General features: G+C 31.0%; 1 long non-coding RNA gene across 1 annotated transcript; it reads left to right on the forward strand.

Annotated features, from left to right (window-relative positions):
* Positions 1-1,616: 1,616 nt before the first annotated feature.
* LOC107456746 (uncharacterized) lies at positions 1,617-19,142 on the forward strand. Its single transcript, XR_015428584.1, has 8 exons — positions 1,617-1,764; positions 4,951-5,081; positions 11,004-11,281; positions 11,487-12,022; positions 12,115-14,191; positions 14,571-15,265; positions 16,197-16,359; positions 18,889-19,142. It is a non-coding gene; the product is annotated as an uncharacterized LOC107456746 (long non-coding RNA).
* Positions 19,143-21,227: the final 2,085 nt, after the last annotated feature.

Genomic DNA, 21,227 nt, shown 5'->3' on the forward strand with positions numbered 1-21,227 from the left:
TTGTGTTGTAAATTACAAGATTACAAGAAGTTGCACACTGTTTACCTGACATTCGAAATTTAGTTGCAGAATCTCTTACCCAACTCAGACAGGCCAACTGGAATAATGAAATAAACAATAAATTACATGAGATCAAATCAGATATTAAACCATTTGCACCATTGACTAACTACAATAGAAAAACCCAGGTACTTATCAACAGACTACGCATTGGGCACACCCGCTTGACACACAAGTATTTAATTTTAAATGAAGCACCTCCACAATGCAATTTTTGCAAAGAGTCTCTTACAGTAAAACATTTTCTGACCCAGTGTATGAAATTTAAATCTAAAAGACGACAGTACTTTAACTGTGACTTTCCGACTTTATCATTCTTACTTGGAGACACACCTCATCAAAATTTAATACTGTACATAAAACATATCGGGTTTTACAACTTGATTTAGTACTAGCTATAACCTAGTTGACAAATTTTAAATTAGTTGTTTTAATTTTGGACAAATTGCTCATTTTAACCTAATTGTTCTCGTTTTAACAAAGTTATAGTAATTTTAACCTAGATTTAGGCGCGGTATAGCCAAACCATGGCTTTTGCGCCAAAAATTTACATCAATCAATCAATCAAAAAACAAGAAATTGATTAATTGACCAATTTCGCATGTATATAAATATATATCATTAATTTTCGTCGTTTTTCTCTTTGTTCTTATTGTTCTATGTTATAGTGATCACATTTAAAGCAGCTTTAGCGCTTGATATTATCTACTATTAAATTAATTTCGTTTTCTTTTTGTCTCCGTTTTTAGTTCGGTTTTCTTTTTTTGTGTGTTTAGGGCATTGCTCTTTGAGCCTAATTTTTGGATTTCCGCAGTAATAATAATTTGGCGCCTGCTAAAAATCAATTCAAAACAAGCAAATCTTATTTCTTTCTTTTTTTTGAGATAAGTATTAATTTTCTAAAATTATTTTAATTATCAAACTTATTAATTGCAAACTTTAAATTATCCTGTAAAATATTATTACCTTGCGCTCATCCGTTTCGGGCACATCCAAGGCAACTAACAAAATAGACGCGCTTCAGTATTGCAGTAAGAACGTGCCATAAGATATCACTTTATTTATGCTTCTGTTTTCATATTTTGTAATCTGGCAAATTTATTACGAAAATATTTTAAATCATTCTTGAAAGATTCCGGTACGCATAAGTTCCTTTTAATTCGCTCCTTAATATGTAGATTTCCTTTCGTGTACTGTTCTCTAATCTCCTTACATTTTATTTTCTGTTTTTTGCTTGTTATATTTGTTTGTTTTTTCGTATATATTTTTCACTTTATGTGGTTTAATTTCGTTTTAATTGTTTTCAGTGCTCCTCACACTATTGTATTGATTGCTTTGGCTATATTAATACAATGTTAGAAAGCACTCCTTTTTGCGGATATAATCGTGTGGGCTGATGAAGAGATTATATCTTTGTTTTGTTTTCCAGATTTTTTTTTAAATATCAAAAATTGCATATTTTTAAACACTTTTGAAGAATATTTTTAATAATTTTTTTCTCTTGTCATTTTTTTAATTATTATTTTCCATATTTTCTCAATATTTTAGCTTATCTTATGACACGTGGTCATGAAAGACGACGTCAGAAATGTGGTCGGAAAAAAATCCGACATCGGAAAAGAGACCGGAGACTTGTTTCACGACTTGTCAATCAAAATCGCTTCCAACTTCAGTTAGTGAATGAAGGTCCATCCCAACCTGTTAGTGAGAGAACATTGTGACGGAAGCTGTATGCAATGAACATTTGAAGTCGAACACCTCTTTAGAGGCCATTGCTCACACAGACATATAAATCTGCGTGATTTAAGTAGATTAGAAGTCACCGAACGTGGATAGTTGCTGGCTGTTAGAATATAATATGATCTGGCGAATCACGTTTTTGCCTTTTTTCAACTCACGCACTTCGTCGAGTGCACCGAAGACCAGATGAAGTATTTCTTCCTGTGTGCAAGGTGAGGTTCTAGCCGGAGGTGGGTCTGTCATGTTTTGAGGGTATTTTTCTTATGTATTGGGCACCCTCACTGAGGTAGCCACTAACTTGAAACAGTCTGTTTATTTGATCATTCTGGATAGTCAGGTGTTGTCTTTAAGGCAACATCTTCATGAAGAGTATGCGGTCGATACTCCTATTTTTTAAGATGACAACATCAATGTTCATCTAGCTGGAAGAATATGTGAGTGGTCCTATGAACACTCAGACACTCAATTACATCTCGACTGGCCTGTAAAATCATCTGAATTGAACCCCTTCGAAAATTTGAGGGACATGTAGGAACAACGAGTGAAACGACGAAATCAACATCCTCGCAATTTGGTGGATTTGTGCTATCAAATCCTCAGCGAGAGGGCTTAAACTGGAAAACTGGATTCGACTCTCGAGACCACAAGGTTTTCAAGGTACTTGATAAACCTTGTGGACTCACTTCCTAACACATTCTTAAATGATGTGTTTCATGATTTCATTAAGGGTGACTAATTTTTTGCTTGGTGTGTGCTCATATATATATATATGTGGTGCCAGCTCCTGTACACAAAGCCGATCTCAGTTCCTATCTGTGGTGCCAGTTCCTGTGCTGTAACCCGATATCAGTTCTCAGATCCGTAAGCTAGAAGTTCCGCAAGTCTATGCAAGCCACAAGCTAATCCCTGTGCATGACGAGGAAGCAGTGGGGATTTCCCAGAAAGGAGAGCGCGATGGAGAACGAACCGTAAAAGACGTGATAAACTCCAAAGAGGAGCTTTGATTATTCAAAACTTTTAAAGACGAACTCTCATTTATTATTTTTTTTGTTATTTAATCGTTAATTGTTAATCGTCCTCCCTATGTAAATTTAATCTTCAATATATATGTTTTTGTTAAAGAACGTGTCTTTTATTTAAGACGACCACTCATGCCGTCCCCACAATTTTCAGAAGTGGTTCACGAAAAATTGGATTCTAAAAAAATTGATGAATGAATGGATTATGAAAAAGTGAGATTCTAAAAAAAAAAAAATTTTTTTTTGATCATGAAACGATTGGATGATGAATGTAAAAAATTGATGATGAAAAAACTGGATTGTGAATAAATTGATAGTGAAAAAAATTGAACTGTGAAGAAATTTCAATTTGAATAGAAAACAATTTTCATTTTTCTCGAAACAAATACTTTTCATTCTCATGAACAATAAATAACCGAATGACGTTGTGATGAAACTTTCGTTTCTTGTTTAAGCTCATATCTGCAACAACAATTGGGGTATGTACATTTTTTTCATTGATTTAAAATGATTCTTAACGATATTAAGCAAGTAAGCAAAGCATTGAAGAATTTTAAGACTGACAAAATAAAACTTCTACATAAGTTTATTTTCGATGTAGAAGGCGATCGGTCAAACAGAAAACGATTAAGAAATTTTAATGGTTTCAGTTTTATTTTGGATAGCGAAGAATTTAAAAATAAATTGAAAAATATCGAAAAAGAATTCACTCTAAACCAGTTAATAACTGTTTCCAATATTCTAAATATTTCATATGAAGGCAATAAAACAGAAATTGCAACAAACATTTTGACCTTGTTAATTGATTTGAATGAACTCTCTCAGCTTCTTAATGACGCCGCCTACGCGTCTAGCTCCTGTGAGTCAGACGATGACTCCATGGAACACATAAACAATCAAAACGAAAGTGAAACTTTAACTAAGAAGAAAGAGAATGATTTTTCAATGCTGTGCAATAATGAAAATAAAAACATTGATTCTTGCTTAAGAGATAAAAATAATGCCTGTAGAAATTTTGAATTTCAAAATGTTGCTATTAATTATTCTGATATCGAAAGTACTATTTCTAAGTATAATGCAGAATCGCATGAAAATATTGTTCATTGGATCGAACATTTTGAAAACATTTCAAAATTGTTTAATTTGTCTGATTTACAAAAATTTATTTTTGCGAAACGATCTCTTGGTGGTAACGCCTCTTTATTTGTCAGAACTGTACCGGAAATAAATTCATGGCAAAAATTAAAAGAAGCTTTGATTGATGAATTTTCTTTTGAAATTAATTCTGCTAATTTGCATGATCTCTTAAATAGACGTAGAATGAAGGATTCTGAATCCGCTCAAGAATATTATTTAAAGATGAAAGAGATCTGTAATTTCGGAAAAATAGATGCTGCTGCTTTTATGCATTATGTAATTAAAGGGATCAATGATAAACATGAAAACAAAATTGTTTTGTACGGCTGCAAAAATTTGTCCGAATTTAAAGAGAAACTTAAAGTCTATGAAATAATAAAAAGTGATTCTGCAAAGAGTAAAAGTGCTTTCGATAAAATCAAAACAAAACATGACTTTGATAGTAAATATAATTCTATCTGCTCGACAACGTGTGCGGAGTATCTTAAACCATGGAACAGTTGCCAAGAAGAATTTTAGAGCTTGCGAAGAAGAAAGAATTTAAAGACGAAAGACGTGAAAGAAGAAGAAAGAATTTAAAGACGAAAGACGTAAAATAAGACGAAAGAATTTGAAGACGTAAAAGAAGACGAAAGAATTTAAAGACGAAAGACGTGAAAGAAGAAGAAAGAATTTAAAGACGAAAGACGTGAAAGAAGAAGAAAACATTTAAAGACGAAAGAATTTAAAGACGAAAGACGTGAAAGAAGACGAAAGATGTTAAAGACGAAAGACGTTAAAGGAAAGAAAAAAGATGAAAGACGTTGAGAAGAAAAGAAGACGAAGCCGTTGAAGAAGAGACAAAAGACGTGCAAAGATGGAAGAGTGAACGTGCCTGAACTCATACACTCTTACCTAACGTTCCTGAACTGATACACTTAACCTAAAACATTTAATTTTCAGATATCAATTATATTTTTCAGTCTGCTCTGCTTTTTCTTTTTTTTCTTTATAGAGTCGCTGGAGGACCAGGCGAGATACAGGAGGGCCGAGTTTGTGGTGCCAGCTCCTGTACACAAAGCCGATCTCAGTTCCTATCTGTGGTGCCAGTTCCTGTGCTGTAACCCGATATCAGTTCTCAGATCCGTAAGCTAGAAGTTCCGCAAGTCTATGCAAGCCACAAGCTAATCCCTGTGCACGACGAGGAAGCAGTGGGGATTTCCCAGAAAGGAGAGCGCGATGGAGAACGAACCGTAAAAGACGTGATAAACTCCAAAGAGGAGCTTTGATTATTCAAAACTTTTAAAGACGAACTCTCATTTATTATTTTTTTGTTATTTAATCGTTAATTGTTAATCGTCCTCCCTATGTAAATTTAATCTTCAATATATATGTTTTTGTTAAAGAACGTGTCTTTTATTTAAGACGACCACTCATGCCGTCCCCACATATATATATATATATATATATATATATATATATATATATATATATATATATATATATATATATATATATATATATATATATATATATCCACGGAGTTCATATATATATATATATATATATATATATATATATAGAGAGAGAGAGAGAGAGAAATAACACATCTCCTTAATTTAAATTACGGTTTTATATTGACCAAGTGCTCCACGCAGTATAACCTTTTTGGCTTTTGCGCAAGAAAATAACTGACTAAAGTGGAAATTAATCACCTAAATCATGCATAGCAAAGAGAAATTTGTTTGTTTACGTTTGTGCCCCTCTTCCAAAAATTTCCTTTATGACTATTTTGAGATCTATTAGTACGCATAAATGATTTTGCTTAGCACTCATTTATTAAAACAGTATTTAAAATTAAAGGTTCATTGTTATTACAAATTTAGTGAGTGCATAACCGCAATTAATATTTTCGTTTACCCAACCGTCCGATACAGACAAAAATATGTTATAGGAATCCGATATTTTTATGGCTTTCATATTTTATCCTGATGAAAACCAAAAATATATGAAATTTATCTGTGAAAACTGGATCCTACCATGTGATGTTTTGGCTTATAAAAATGCATCGAAAACAGCGTATAACTTGGTTGGACCATTCTGTTTTTATGTTATCTAGGAACTGGAATTAAGGTTACGGAACGCCTAAAAAAATAATTGCTTGAGGTAAGAGGTTTACATGAGACAGTGATTAATGACAATTGACTAATAGTAATTAAATATTCGAGCTGAAAATTGCTTGAAAATTGTGACTAAACAGTTACAAGATCAAAACAAAAAGTTGTCGGCTCGTCGTGGAGGATCGGACTGTGGTGGAGGATCGGACTGTTGTGAAGGATCAGGAAAGCGATACAGTTTAAAGATTGCCAGTTGGCTCATTCTGTGAGTTTATTGACATTTGAAATGGCAAGTGGATATACATACAGTGGCAGGTGGATATACATACAGATGGATATGCATACACAACATATTCAATGCAGGCTGGTACAAAATTGCACTGAGAAATTTGTGAGTTATTAGTTCAAGGGGGTTTAAGATTATTCAAATAAAAGGGAATTCAAAACATTATCCGGGTATAGGGTGTTGAGTCAGGAAGCCGTAGAGCTGGATACACATGTACAATTTATTCCACGGAGTTCATGAGTTGTTTGGGTCACTGTTGCACAACAAAAGCTGAAGTGTACTGTAGCTTGATGGGAAGAAAAACTACACTTGGAAAATAAAGCTTGAACATGTTAGATGCTAAATGTTAAGTTGATAATAATCATTTGGCTAGATGCTTAGTTACTTGACGTTTGAAAAAACGTTTAAGATTAGGTAGTAAATAAAATATATTAGATTAATAAAACCTTTAGCAAATCATTTCTCAGAATGGTTACAGGTCTATACTTACTAATGCTGGTGTTTTTGTCATGGATAAGTAAATTATGAATTTTCACATTATTTAAATAAATCAGACTGTTAAAAAATTGTGTGGCCTGTTGGAAAGAATGAATCTATACAGTCGATTTTGAGATCTTTGCTGATGCTGATATTTCTGAAGTAACAATGAGCTTCAATAATAGCTCTGATGGTGGTGTTATACAGAGTTTGTAGTCTTTTAAGGTTACTTTTGGCTACCCCTCTGTAAATTGGACACTAGTAGATAATGATGATCCTGAGAAATATTTTATAAAGTAGTAGTGTTGTTCCGGGTGTTGAGTTTGTATTTTCTGACAAGGACTCTGACAGCTCTGAATTTGTTTGAGGTATTAAGGATGTGCTTCGTGGAAGTAAGTCGTTTGTTGAGCTCTATACCCAAGTGAATTACTGAGTTTTCCCAGGTGATTTTTGTATTGTTGAAAGTGATTTGGGCTGGGTCTGGGAGGGAGCTTTTGGTAAACATGGCTTGGATTTTATAGATATTAACGGAGAGTTTCCATTCGATAAACTAATTTCTAGTGAGAAGATATTCGTTTAAGATGTTCATAACAGTTAGTTTATTATGATTTTTTGTAAGTATAGCTGTGTTATCTGCGACGAGGGGTAGTTTAGTATTTTGATGTTTAGGTACATTATTTATATAAACACGGAACAGTAATGGTTCTTCCTTGCTTCCTTGGGACATCCAACTCTTGAGGGTTTTGATATTGGAGAAGTAGTCATTTATTTTGACAAAAAATACTTTATCAGTAATATATATGACAGTTTTGATAAGAGGATTGGTAGTTTAAGTATGTAGAGTTTGTTAATAAGGCCGTCAAACCAGACCTTATCGAAGGCTGTTTCAAGGTCGAAGAGCATTATTAATATTATTCTAATTAAAGAATTTAGTCAGAGCTTAATTGTGATCCATGGTTTTAACGTGTATCGTGGTATCTTTACCTGAAACTTTAAATTGTATGTTTCCTTTGAAAACTATTTTGTAAATAAGGTTACAAAGAGATCTACAGCTGGGCTTTTTTTGAAGATTATAGAGGTAATTTTATATATTTTGTTTCGTCTCGGGGTAGTTATGTTATATAGAGATATGATATTCTCTAATGAAACTGTTCCAATTTTATTATCAGGCAGGACGGTAGTTTCGCCGCCTACCCCAAAAGGAGACTAACCTCTAAGAAAACTACTGGAATATATATACTTTGCGGAAATCTCATGTTCAAGCTGAAATTGGTTTTAGTTACTAGCTAGGGAACTAAACTTTGTGGAATAATAAAAAAGTTACCATGTATATTAGCAATATATTTTTAAACGAAAAAATAAATATTTGTCAATGATTAAATACAGCTGAGGTAAAAATCATTGAAATTATTCCCATCATTTTTCTGAGTCGTTTTTACCCGCCATGCTAGGTTTTGCAAAGGTTAGCAACAATTAAAAAGTATGGAATGGAGGATTCTCCTTGGTTAGAGTTAAATTACCACGTCTTTCCAATTATAGTTGTACAGTTGTTAAACTTTTGTATTGACAGGATTAAATCTGAATACTTTTCTGATAAACAGAATATGTTAGTTAAACATTTTATTAAGTTACAATCAATTCAATTCTTCCAAAAACTTTTACGTTTTAGTTTTGTACCAAAACATCAAACTAAACTTTTAATTCAATGTTTAAGTAACTTACGTTTTGTGGTTTTATAATTTGAGGAATGTTTTGAATAACTGTTGTTAAAGGATCTTTTATCACATCTTACATCATATCTAAATATGAATTCAGTGAAGCAATTTTGTCAAACATGTTATATTCACAAAAAATTTAATGCTTTTATTTCGGGCTCAATCAATTTCTGGATGAACTCAAGAACAATTAGAATGCTTTTATTTTTAAATTTTGAATGAATTGAAGCAAATTCAATAAAACTTGTAATGTTCTGATTAATGACTCAAATATTAAAAAAAATAATAATTAAAATAAACATAGCACGAAACAAAAATAAATGGACGTTTGTGCAGGTTAAAAGGGTGATTGAAATGTTGCACTCATCCGTTGACTGAATTGAGAATGCTTATAATCTCATTCTCTGCAAAAGATGACCGAAGAAGACGAGAATAAAATTAGAATGTTTTCTTTTATCATTCAGTTTCTTTTTAAGAATTCCAGTCAGAAATAGGGTAAGAAATAAAAATTTGAATGCTTTCAATTAGAACTCAATTTTTAATACAACAATTACGAAAGAAATTGAAGAGTCTTCTATCATTCCTCAAATTTTGTCTTTTAATTTAAAACTATCAAAATTTCCACACAAAGTTGTTGTTTTCTTAGTCCATTAACATTGATTAGGTTTGCACTGAGATTAATAAACACACAACAGGAGATGGTGAATCACATAATAAAAATAAATGCGCAATTGTATGGGATAAAAGATGATTGAAATGTTGCACACAGCCGTTGTCTGGAGCAAGAATACTCGTTAACTTATTTCCCGTGAAAGATGACCAAAATAATCGATGGTAAAGAGAAGAAAGGCTGCGTGGGATTTCCTGCTTATTGGAGTGCTTAAGCTGACAAGATGAGTTATTTTAACTTTGTTGAGGGTGTTTTATGTATGATCTGAACTTTGCAGATAAAGGAACTTATATCTATACCCGGAAGGCAAATCCATTAGTCCATGCTTGTCTCAAAAGAATTCTTCAAGTTGTCAGTTTTATTTCAGAATAATAGAAATGATTAGGCTTCTGGGATTTTGAATGTGACAGTTTGAAAATATTTGAATGTAACATTTCAATATTTGTTTTAAATAAATGGACGCATAACTAGAAATATTGCATACAAGTATAGTAAGAAAAAGTATACTGCGTGGAAAAATTTATACTAAGATAAAGTATAATTATTAATAAAATAGCATTTTGTCATATTTTTAATATATTATAGAAACAGTCACACCGTTGCAGTTGTCTTTTTTTATTAAATTTTCTTAATTTTAAAGCAATGTATTAATTTTCTTTTATAATTTGAGTTTTTAAAGATATTAAGGAAATATTGAATTGTAAAAAAGAATTCTATATAATGGGATTTTAAACAAATGTGTACAAACCTGCCTAACTGCATGAAACAAAACCACTAATTTTCCCTTTTAAAAACTTAAATTGCTCCAGAAAAATTGAAGTACTAATAAGCTGATTACGTATAGGTCATACAAGATTAACACTTAGACAACTCTTACTAAATGAACCAGCACCTGTTTGCCCCCAGTTGAAGAGGACTATTAACTCTAAAGCCCATTTTGACAAAGTGTTCCAATTTTGAAACTAAGAAACGACGATATTTTAACTGAGAATGTAGCCTTCTGAGAAATTCTAAGTCTGAAACTCATCCAGTTTTATGTCTAATTTAGCATCTATTATTTCACCTTAAAAAGAATGGATCCGACATTTGGTTTTCCAAGTCGGATTCCAAGTCATGTAGGAATCCCAAGGCCATGGTTCAGCAGACACAGCAACACGATCCGCTAATACTCCTGTAGTCAGTCGTCGTTCAAGCTGAGCGTTCGATGACGTATGCTGTCTAACTCACAAATTGACCAATCAGGGGTTAGCGCTCGCTTCAAGCTGACGTTTTGTAGCGCCGACCTGTCCTAAGAAACCAGGCCTTAACTGCATCTATTCCTTTCTCAGATGTCTCTCATATTCGTCAGCTTATTAAATCTCTGTTGCAGCAACAGTGGGATATACAAGTTCTTAATAAACTACACGCTACTAAATCTAGTTTGCTCTCTTTGCCTGTATTGAGCTTGCGTAGTGCTAACATTAAGCTAACTAGACTTCAAATTGGCCATACCCGGTTGACTTACCCTCCTGGGTTGATATCCCCCGGTTGACTTACCTGTTCGGGAAATCTTCTCCCCAGAGCAGCACATGCAATGTTCGACTAACAACTATTCACATCTTAATTGTTTGCTCATGCTTTTATCAGTATCGTCTGACCTTCCTTTGTAGTTCGATTTCTATTTTTCTATTGAAGAATTTTGTGATCAGGAAATTGCCGAACAAAGGCCGTTAGAGGTTTCATCAGATATTAGAGAATTTATAAGAAATTGGTATTCTGATTCTCCATCAATTCTCTCGAGATGCTCTAAATAAATTGTTAAAGAGGTTGCGTACTTGGCATCCTTCTTTACCTTCTGATGCGAGAACTCTTCTAAAAACTCCAAGGGAAATATTTTTAAAGGAAATGGGTCTGGCAAATTTTATTACTTCACTTTAGAAAAGACAATTAAATCAAGCATCGAAAAGTTAGATTTGAAGGAAATTGAACAACTCTCTTTAAATGTCAATGTTGATGGAATTCCTCTGCATTCAAGCACAAACATGAGTCTGTGGCCATTGCTATGTAGTATCCAGGAGGACCCCAACAAAATGCCTTTTACCGTTGCTTTGTTTTACGGGGAATCTAAACCTCCCATTGACAATTTTTTTCCGAATTCATAGATGAGGTAGCTTTCTTATCGGAAGAAGGTATACAATTTCAAGGCAAATCATTGGCTTTGAAAATTAGATGCTTCACGTGTGATGCTCCTGCAAGGGCCTGCATTAAATGCATAAAAGGCCATTGCAGATATTATGAGTGTGATAGATGCATCCAACGCGGCGAAAAAAGAAATGCGTAAGTTTTTCCAAAAACAACTGCCCCATTGAGGACTCTTTTCGCGCAAAACAGCAAGTTGAGCATAACATAAGAACGTCGCCATTGGAATCTCTGAAAATAGACATGGTGAAGCAATTCCCTCAAGAATACATGCATCTCGTTTGCTTAGGCGTGATGAGGAAACTGCTTTTCATTTGAAGTGGAAAGAAACGAGGGCGAATGGGGAGATTATCCCCATCCCAAATAAATGAGCTGAACTTCGGTTTAAAGCACTCAGAGAAGTTTTGGCCATCTGATTTTGTAAGAAAGTCAAGGTCCACAAAAGAGCTGGACCACTGGAAAGCGACCGAATTTAGACAATTTCTATTATATTTAGGTCCTCTGCTCTTACGAGATGTACTAACTAATAAAATGTACGACCATTTTATGATGTTTTCATGTGCAATAACCTTTCGGCGAGAAATCGGTTGCGTTTATTATGAGTCTGCGTGTTCAGTTGAGACTGTCGCCACTTCTCGAATCAAGTACGATGATTTCGCCACAACCTTTTTGTTATCGATGAATACTGTATCAAATATAATAAAGTTGCTCAAAAGATGCTGAAAAGTTTTGTAAGAGAATCAGAGGAGTTATATGGGGAGAATTTTATTTCCTATAATGTTAATTCTCTGATTCACTTACCAGATGACGTTTTAAATTTCAGGGCCTTAGATAAATTCAGCAGCTTTCCTTTTGAAAACCATCTTCAAATGTTAAAAAAAAAGCTTACAAAATCCAATCAACCCTTGCAACAGATAGTAAAAAGGCTTTTGGAGAAGCCTGAAACCAAAAATGGAATGAATCATCCAGAAGAGTGGCTTCCAGTTTCAGTAAGAGAACACAAGGAAGAAAAAGTTCGAAGGGAAGGATTGCAAGGCATTTCTTATTGTAAAGTAAAAAATGCAAAATTTTCTATCCAATCAGGCAATAAAGATTCCTTCCTTATCTTGAGAAATGAAAGTATCATAAAAATGACATCGATTTTAGAAGCATTTAACAAAGAAATCGATGTTATTGGAAAAAAATATAAGGAGGTACGACCTTTAAGGAAGTGCTCTTATGCAGGTGGAGCAAAAAATTTCCCCTCTTTTAAAATAGGCAATGTGTCAGAGGAGGATATAATAATTTCCATAAAACAAACAAAATGCAAAGCAGTATGTCTGCCCTGGAAAGGTAAACTCGTTTGTTTTCCACTACCACATACAGTTTTATAACTAGTTTATAACTTATAGTATATAATAGTATACGCTGTGTGTGTAGTATATATTAGTATAAATTTATATTTAGCTTCATAAATTTTTTTTTCATTCCGATTTATAATTTTTATTAATTTTTTTTAAAATTCATTCATTTAATATCGAAGGGAAAATTTATTTATGAGGAGACATGTATGTTTAAAATCTTTATGTTTGGAAATGTAAAATAATTTTCTTTGAATTTTATTAGCTAAGAAAATTAAAAATAAAGAGATGAAAAATGCAATTAATTAGTGATTTTCAGAAATAGATGCCGTTTTTTCTTCTTTTAATTTGAAGAGTTTGCTGCTAAAATTACTTCAAGCCGACATCAGAAATAAAAGAATAAAAGATGAAAGGTAGCTTAAGTTTTAATAGACATGAACAAGTAAATTACATAACAGAAAATTTATATGCGACGTTCAAAACCGGTGATTGAATTCAAGAACTAAAGAAATTCTAATGAAATTCAAGGACCTTTACCATCTGCCTAAAATTGACAAATATGAAAGTTACAGAATATCAGAAAATTACTTTTAATAGGAAGTGGTAAAATGAGGAAGAAGAATTGTGTGATTTTCATTACCGAAATTAAAGAAGCTCAGTCTTAAAAATATCAGAAGTTTTGGATTGGATTTTGCTATAAAACTGAGAACTGTAACAGTGCTTGATCACCAGAATGGAATGGAATTTAGACGATTCCTATGATTTCTAGGTAATGTTTTCATACGAAACATTCTTATAAATAACATGCATGATCTTTTAATGCTTTTTTAAAAATGAAATAGACTTTTTGGTGTCAGAACATTGTATAAAGTACAATAATATTTTTCAAAAGAGGCCTAAAAATTTTGTAAGTGAAGGGTAGTTATATGAGAGAATTTAATTTCTTAAAATGGTAATTTCTTACTTCATTTAGCATTTAAAATTTTAAAGTTTGAATCACTTTTTAGTTTTAGCAGCTTTCCATTTCCAAATCACAAGAAAGGAAATTGAGAAAATCAAATCATAAATACGTAAATCGTAAAACAGATAGTAAAAAAGCTCTGGCTAGTTGATTGAAGTGGCTTCCTTTTTCTGTTAAATGAGATCATAAAAAAATGTTTTAAAGAACATATTGCATACTAAAGTAATGGAAATTTTTAACAGATAAAAAAAAAGAAAAAAAAGATGAAAACTATATAATGTACTAAAGAATGAAAACTATATATTGTGATTTTATCTTTAACAGAAAGTTCAAAAGGACAAATAATATGCTGGATGTCGTTCCCTCTTCATGGGTCAACCTGAAGGCTAAACCAAATATCTGTCGTTGGCCCCCTTATTCAATGAATGCAAGAATTGTGAAAGCAGCAAAAGCCAGTGTGCAACCGGAAACTAATTGGAAAAGATATGCTGTAAAAGTTATCCACAAGTCTAGTGAGTACATTTAAATTATTTGATATTGTAGGCCTTCATTTTACCTTCGTCTTTATAAGCATTTAAATATTTAAAATTTCGTTCCAAATGATATCTTGTATAATCTCTTAAAAAGCACACAACTTGCATAGCATTAATTTATATTTTCTAAAATATAACACCATTTAAGTACATAATTTTTACATTAAGAGAGCATTATTTTCTCTCAAATTCGTGAGCAGTAGATTAAGGAATTGTCAATAAATTTGATTATGAATTAAAATTTTTCCCCATTTGCACGTTATAAATGTAAATCCATAGTTTTTTAATGAAACTAATTAAAAGTCTGCTTTTATTTTTAGGAACTTTGTTTGTTCAATAGTGTTGACTTTTTATGTAGGATATTATCAAAATGCTGTAAAAGCATTAAAAAGGTTCCAAGCTCAGGAAGATAGTGACATCGAAATGTTTTCTCCTGAAAGTACAGTGGAGAGCACACCTAGAAGACAGTTTCTTTAAAAAGTTAGGTCACCAGTTCAATCCCCTCGCACCTATAAATGTCCTGAGGGTTATTCTGGACTGGACTACGACCTCGAAGGTGCTGACCACTCTAATGATGGATTCACAACACAGGCCTAAAAAAAAATATCTAAGTCATCAGGAGAGGATTCTAGAAGAACACCAATTCAAAGAGCCATTCGACGCAGAGTCCCTAGATGAAGAGCCCGTTGAAGCAGTGCCCCTTGAAGAAGAAGGAGAGCAACTAAAAACATTTTCAATGGGAGAGAAGAGTTGCAACAACTGTATAAAATTACAAGGTTTGAGTTTGTAATTTTTTAAATTATGTTCTTATTCTATATAAACATAAAAATGCAAAATAAAAAATTTTAATTTGCTTTTTTTCCATGCCAATTAAAAAATCTGTTTGACATTTTAAAGTCGATCAAATCTCAAGTGGACTATAACAGGGAAATGCTTGAAAAAAGAGAAGTTTCGAAAGAAGCATCACGTTTCTCTTTCAATCTGTTAGAAAGCTACGAAGAGTGCAGCTTGCTGAATGAGGAGTTAGAAAACGACTTAAGATTTTTAACTTTCGTAAGTTTGGAAGTCTATTTGGAAATTTCTTTCCAGTTAATCACTAACTACCTTTTTTAAAAATATATCAATAAAATAAAAATCCAAAGCCTTTATTTAATTTTAGAATATAAATATCTATAATAGCTTGTTTTGAAATAAAAATATTCAAGTAATAATTAGCTTTGGCTCTATTTTCAATAAATTATTTTGCAATTTAGCTTCTGCCTCATGAAGGGAAATAGTTCATTGTTGTTTGTTTACTACTGTCGAATTCTGTTTTAGATATATATTTCTTGTTTATAACATTAAAATTCTAATTTTTTTATTAATTAATTCATTTATTTTTGCTTATTTCAATTAGAAATTAATAAACTAGAATTAGAAATCAACTAGAATTACTAATTAGAAACTTTTTCAGTCTTAGTAATTTTTTTAACTAAAATGAAGCATCACTTTTCATTTTGAAATGTCAAATTTACGTAAATTTGTAATAAGTTTTTAATTAAAATAATATATGCATTGTCAATACAGGAAGAATTTTGTAAACAAAATCTGTCATTTTTTAGTGTGTAAAGTTTAAGAACTTATTTATAATTTTAAAATATTAGAATGAGTCAGGATTGTATTATCTTAATTAAAAAATAACAAATTCAAAAATTATTTTAGCTACTATTGGGGGTGGGGGATGAATGTGAATAGATTTATTGCTTATTTTTATAAGTCAATGAAATGACAATTGTTTGCAGCTATATTTACTCCAAATAATGAGATCTGTTATTCTCCATTTGTTTCACATTTTTCCTTGTTCAGTGAAATTATTTTATATTAAATGCACAGGCACTAATCTATTTTTTAAAATTAAGTTTCATTTACTAAGTTGCATTTATTACTTATTTTATTAAGTTTTGTTTACTATTATAATTAGTAAGTTCAGCAATGTTAATTTCAGCTGAAACATTTCGGAACGATTGGAGAGAGAGACGCAGCATATAACTGCCGCAGGATTTTGACTAACCTTTTTTCAAATGATTTGGCAAGAACCCTCAATTGGGTCGGGACATCAATGAAAAGATCGATCTAAGAATATCCGCGGATAATACAATTAATTGCAGGTATTATTTTATGTTAGAAATTATAAATATGCAGTACATTTTTGGTATAAATTTCAGTTGATAAACTCAACAAAAATTTTCTTTTATCTTAACTATTATCTTAACATTTTTCTATAATTAGAATTAAAAATTGTAATATTTTTAGACTTTAAGCACTTAATTTGGGGAATAAAATATCATTGTTTGGAACTTTGTTGTTAAATAAGGTGGTTTCCATTAAATAATTTGCAAAGTAAATGTTATATCAATATGTAGAAAGTTTAGTGAAAGGAAAATTTTTTGTGATTTAGCTTTATAATTTCTAAAATATTATTCGAATGAATATTAACTTTATGTATGTTTATATAAAAATTTAACAATTTTAAGAATCATTCTTTAATTTTGATTACTTCCAATTAAGTGAAAAAAATCTCAGCAAATTGACATTTTTTAAAAAGCTTATTGTTTAAGTTATAGGTCCATTATGAAACCCAAATAATAAGACATGGCAGTGAATATAAATTGAAATTGAAATTTTTCCTCAAATGTGAAGCATTTAAACTTTGGCTTGTTTACTGTACTTAAAAAAGAAAAAAAAATTGAAGCTTGGAAAAATATAATTACTTGTAAATATGTGTGCGTTATTTTCAACTTTTAAACATCTTGTTGTTTATGACAGCGCCATCTCGTGGAGAGGTACTGAAAAAAAAACACAATTTATTTTCCCCCTTCGTGTTCAAAAATTCATTTTTTTTCTTCCAAATAAAAAATACTTTCAAATTGAAAAAAATAATTAAGATGATAAATGTTTGTGAAAGTATAAAAATTTTCCAAATGACAACATTATATTTCAAATCAATTTGTGATATTGAAGATTACCATTTTGGGTTTATTGAGAGTAAATATCTTTTCAAAACATAAAGCTTTTTGCAAGGAATATCAGAAACATAATCAGAATTTCATGCTTTTGTCTAATATTTGTCAGTCACAATAAGTGCTGAATAGATTGTTTGCATCAGTATGCAATTGATTAAGTATGCAATTAGTATCAGTGTTGTATTTGCATAACATAACTATATTATTATTTACATTATATAAATTAAAATGCCCATCTTGTTTCTCTTAAATACAACACAAACCATCTTTTTTTAATTTTTAATTTATTTCGTAAACTAGAAAATTTATATTTTGCTTAAGCTTGAATATTTAAGCTAAGTTGCTGAGAAGTACTTGGAAAGAATTATTGACAATATTTATAGAAAAATTATGGTTAACTTGTTTGACTGAGAACTTTTATTTAATTATTATACATTTACTTGTTCTCATCTTTTGCTGTCATGTAAAAACTATAACTACGAGTATAAAAGAATGAAAATTCTTCAATAGTGCCTTATTTAAAATAGCTTGATAATTTTCTAATTCGTAATAGTTTCTTTTAAAATATTTCTGTATAAAAATCTATTTGGTTTGTAATCAAGTTTTAAGTGTAAAATAACCAATTATTTTTATAAAAATATGAAATTTATCAACTTTTTCCTTTTTTATGAAATTATGAGGATCTGAAACAGCTATCTTGGGAAGTATCATCATGTATTATTGCATGCGATTTTTTGATCTGAGGTTCCACAAAAAGCTCTTCTAAATGTTACAGTTTAGATCGTGATTTTGATCTAGCCATGACTAATAATACATTCGAATAAATGATGAAATTTCACACGAGTACTTATTCTTTGATTTAAGATAATAAAATTAGAATTTAAGATAATAGAATTAACAATTTAGATATTAAAAATGGATTAACTTCATAAAATGAGTAATAGAATAGTAACATAATTTTCTGATTGGTTTTTCATTAACCATTGTTTTAAATTAAACTGGACATTCTGTTTTTTTGTCTGTCATTTTGTCTGCAAACTAATAAATACTAATAATGTAAAGTTGCCATTAAATCGAACAAAAAATATCAAGTCAAATAAATTTAAAACTATTCTTTCAGTTTTATTAATTTGGTCATTATCGGTGAAGTAATCGGTAAGTTTCTGAATAGTTTTCGCAGTGCTGACTAATACCTTTAATACCTACCTGTGCTTATAGATAATTTACCTATTTTCTATTTTGTTAAAAGGATATTCAACTAAGGAACTCTTAAAGTCGCATTTTTAAATTCATTTTTTACATGAAATTTGATTGGTTTCGTTGATAATTTAAAATGCAAATCTTAGGCTTATTCTGAGCTTGGTTCTTTTTTAAATTATATCTAATATGACTTGTATATAATACTATAATATAAAACAGTACCATTACCATACCGAAATTTTTATAAAAATTTACTTTTTTTAAAATGTTTTTTTGGAATAGTTTTTAAATAAGTTTAGTGTACTTTAAGGTTGGATAGGGTCATAAGTATTAATTAATAATATATAGTAATTAATATAATTAGTATTACAATAAGTATTGATTAATATTTTAAAATGTAAATGATAATTTATCTAAATTTTTTCACTTTTTATCTATTATGGAAAACATATTAACACTTAAATTGATTTATAGGTGCAGTGCGAAGTAAATTCCTGGACATTACGCAGGCATTAGTAGAAGATGCTGTTAAAAGGTGGCTTCGATATGCTGGAGATCGAGAAGGGGGAAGAAATAAAAGAAGAAAAAACCTGAAGAACATCTCTGAAATTTGATTAATTTTTGCTGAAATAAACTGTATTATACTTTTATTATATATAATACTATGAATGAAACAAATTTCTGAAAGCATTTCTCTGCAAAATCCTTCATATATTCATGAAATAAATTTCCTTCAACTTTGATTTGTTTTCTTCTTATTTAATTGATAATTATAAACACTAATATTAAATATACTTACATTAACCATGCAATTATATTGAAAATAATGTGTATTTACAATTAACATGTGATCACCACTTAAAATTAAAAATGACTTAAGGAGAAACAAAACCTAAAATAAAATTGTTTATAGCAATTAAAATTTTTTAAAGCTGATATTAATTATTAACCAAAAAATTAATGATATAACTAATCTATATACTTTACAATAACACAAAGGAATTTTACTTAATACTTAGAAGATAATTTATAACTCTCATTTTACATTTTTTTAAAATTGTTTTTAAATAAGATTAGGAAATTTAATACCTCAACTTTTTATAAACATAGTTGATACAAAAAATAATAGATTAAATTTAAAGTTCTAGTATAAACTACAAAAAAGAATATAAAAAATTAACTCTTTTATAATACAGGGTCTTTATAATTAAAGTTACACTTTGAAATGGCTATAAAAATAAAACTACCCGACCAAATGTCATCAAACTTGGTAAATGTCTATAAGAGGTCATGGGATTTTAGTTCCCGCAAAAAAAAAAAAAAAAAAAAAAAAGTTCAAAAATTCACCACCAGCGGAGAATGGCGCTGTATGCAATAGTGTTAAACAAATGTGAAATATGCAAATTTGTTTTACACGGCTTTTACCGTAAATTTGCCTTAAACCTTGCGGTGTCATTGGACCTCGGCGTTTTCCTCTTACAGTACGGAACTTTTGTAAAGCCCTCCGTTCATTGCTGTCGCATTCATAGTAACATTTCACGAGCAAAGCACAGTCTTGCATGGCAACAGACATTGTCGACTCAGAACACTGACAGCTCAGACAAGGCGCCTCACTTTTATAACTGCAAAGTCACATGACGTTCACATTTGTTTAACACTGCATACAGCGCCATTCTCCGCTGGTGGTGAATTTTTGAACTTTTTTTTTTCTTCTTCTTTTTTGTTGTTGCGGGAACTAAAATCCCATGACCTCTTATAGACATTTACCAAGTTTGATGACATTTGGTCGGGTAGTTTTATTTTTATAGCCATTTCAAAGTGGAACTTTAATTATAAAGACCCTGTATTTTTGTTAGATGAATCGACCAAACTATAATTTACTATATTACAATCTTCTATCATAAAACACAAAAGGGTTAGTATGCTTATAAATATAAAAAAAGGAGAGTTTGCTTTTATTTCTACCAAAATTTTTTACCAAGTTACATTTTAAAGAAATTTTTGTTGTTACATTCAATACAGCCCTTTTTCAAAGCACTTTGTTTTTGTTAAAATGTTTCCTATAAGTACCCCAGAAAAGAAATAAATATAACTGCTTTAAAAAAGCAAAAGTTTTAATTATAAATAAATAAAAATGCACCTTCATATATACTGGCTCTATCAGGCACTAAGGAAAAAAGTAGGTATCAGAATAACATAGCTTCTACAACGAGAGTCCTAAGTAAAAAGTATTAACACTGAGAAAAGTTAAAGAAGAAAATATAACCACTAATGGAAATTTATTGGCCACTTGTTGGCGCAATATAAATTAATATCCTTTTTTATGATGGGTCACTATCGGAAAGCTGAAAACAGCCGATATTGGTCCATTATGGAAATTTATTGGCTACTTGTTGGCGCAATATAAATTAATATCCTTTTTAATGATGGGTCATTATCGAAAAGCTGAAAGCATCCGATATTGGTCCATTATAAATCAGCGTCATTTTAATATTGGGTCTCTATCGGGGATATTTTAATCTTTCTGGACAACTGAAAACTGCAATACAATGAATACAATCCCAGTATGCACTTGGAGAGAATGGCCCGATTTAAATGTGTCAAAGAGAATGAATGTCAAATAGAATAGAATGCGTCAAATAGAACAATGTCATCGACCCGACAACATTGACAGTATCGGCTCCAGCTGCCGGCCGGCCGGACACTTTTTTGCCGCAGCCGATTCGGCTAACTATGTTAGGCCGATGGAAGTGCTATCGGTCACTGTATATGGGTCCGTTATCACACCTTAAATGTTGTGTTTGCTGGATATT

The sequence above is a fragment of the Parasteatoda tepidariorum genome, chromosome 8 (genome assembly GCF_982258835.1).
Source record: "Parasteatoda tepidariorum strain Cologne lab strain chromosome 8, Ptep-v5.0, whole genome shotgun sequence".
NCBI lineage: Eukaryota > Metazoa > Arthropoda > Arachnida > Araneae > Theridiidae > Parasteatoda > Parasteatoda tepidariorum.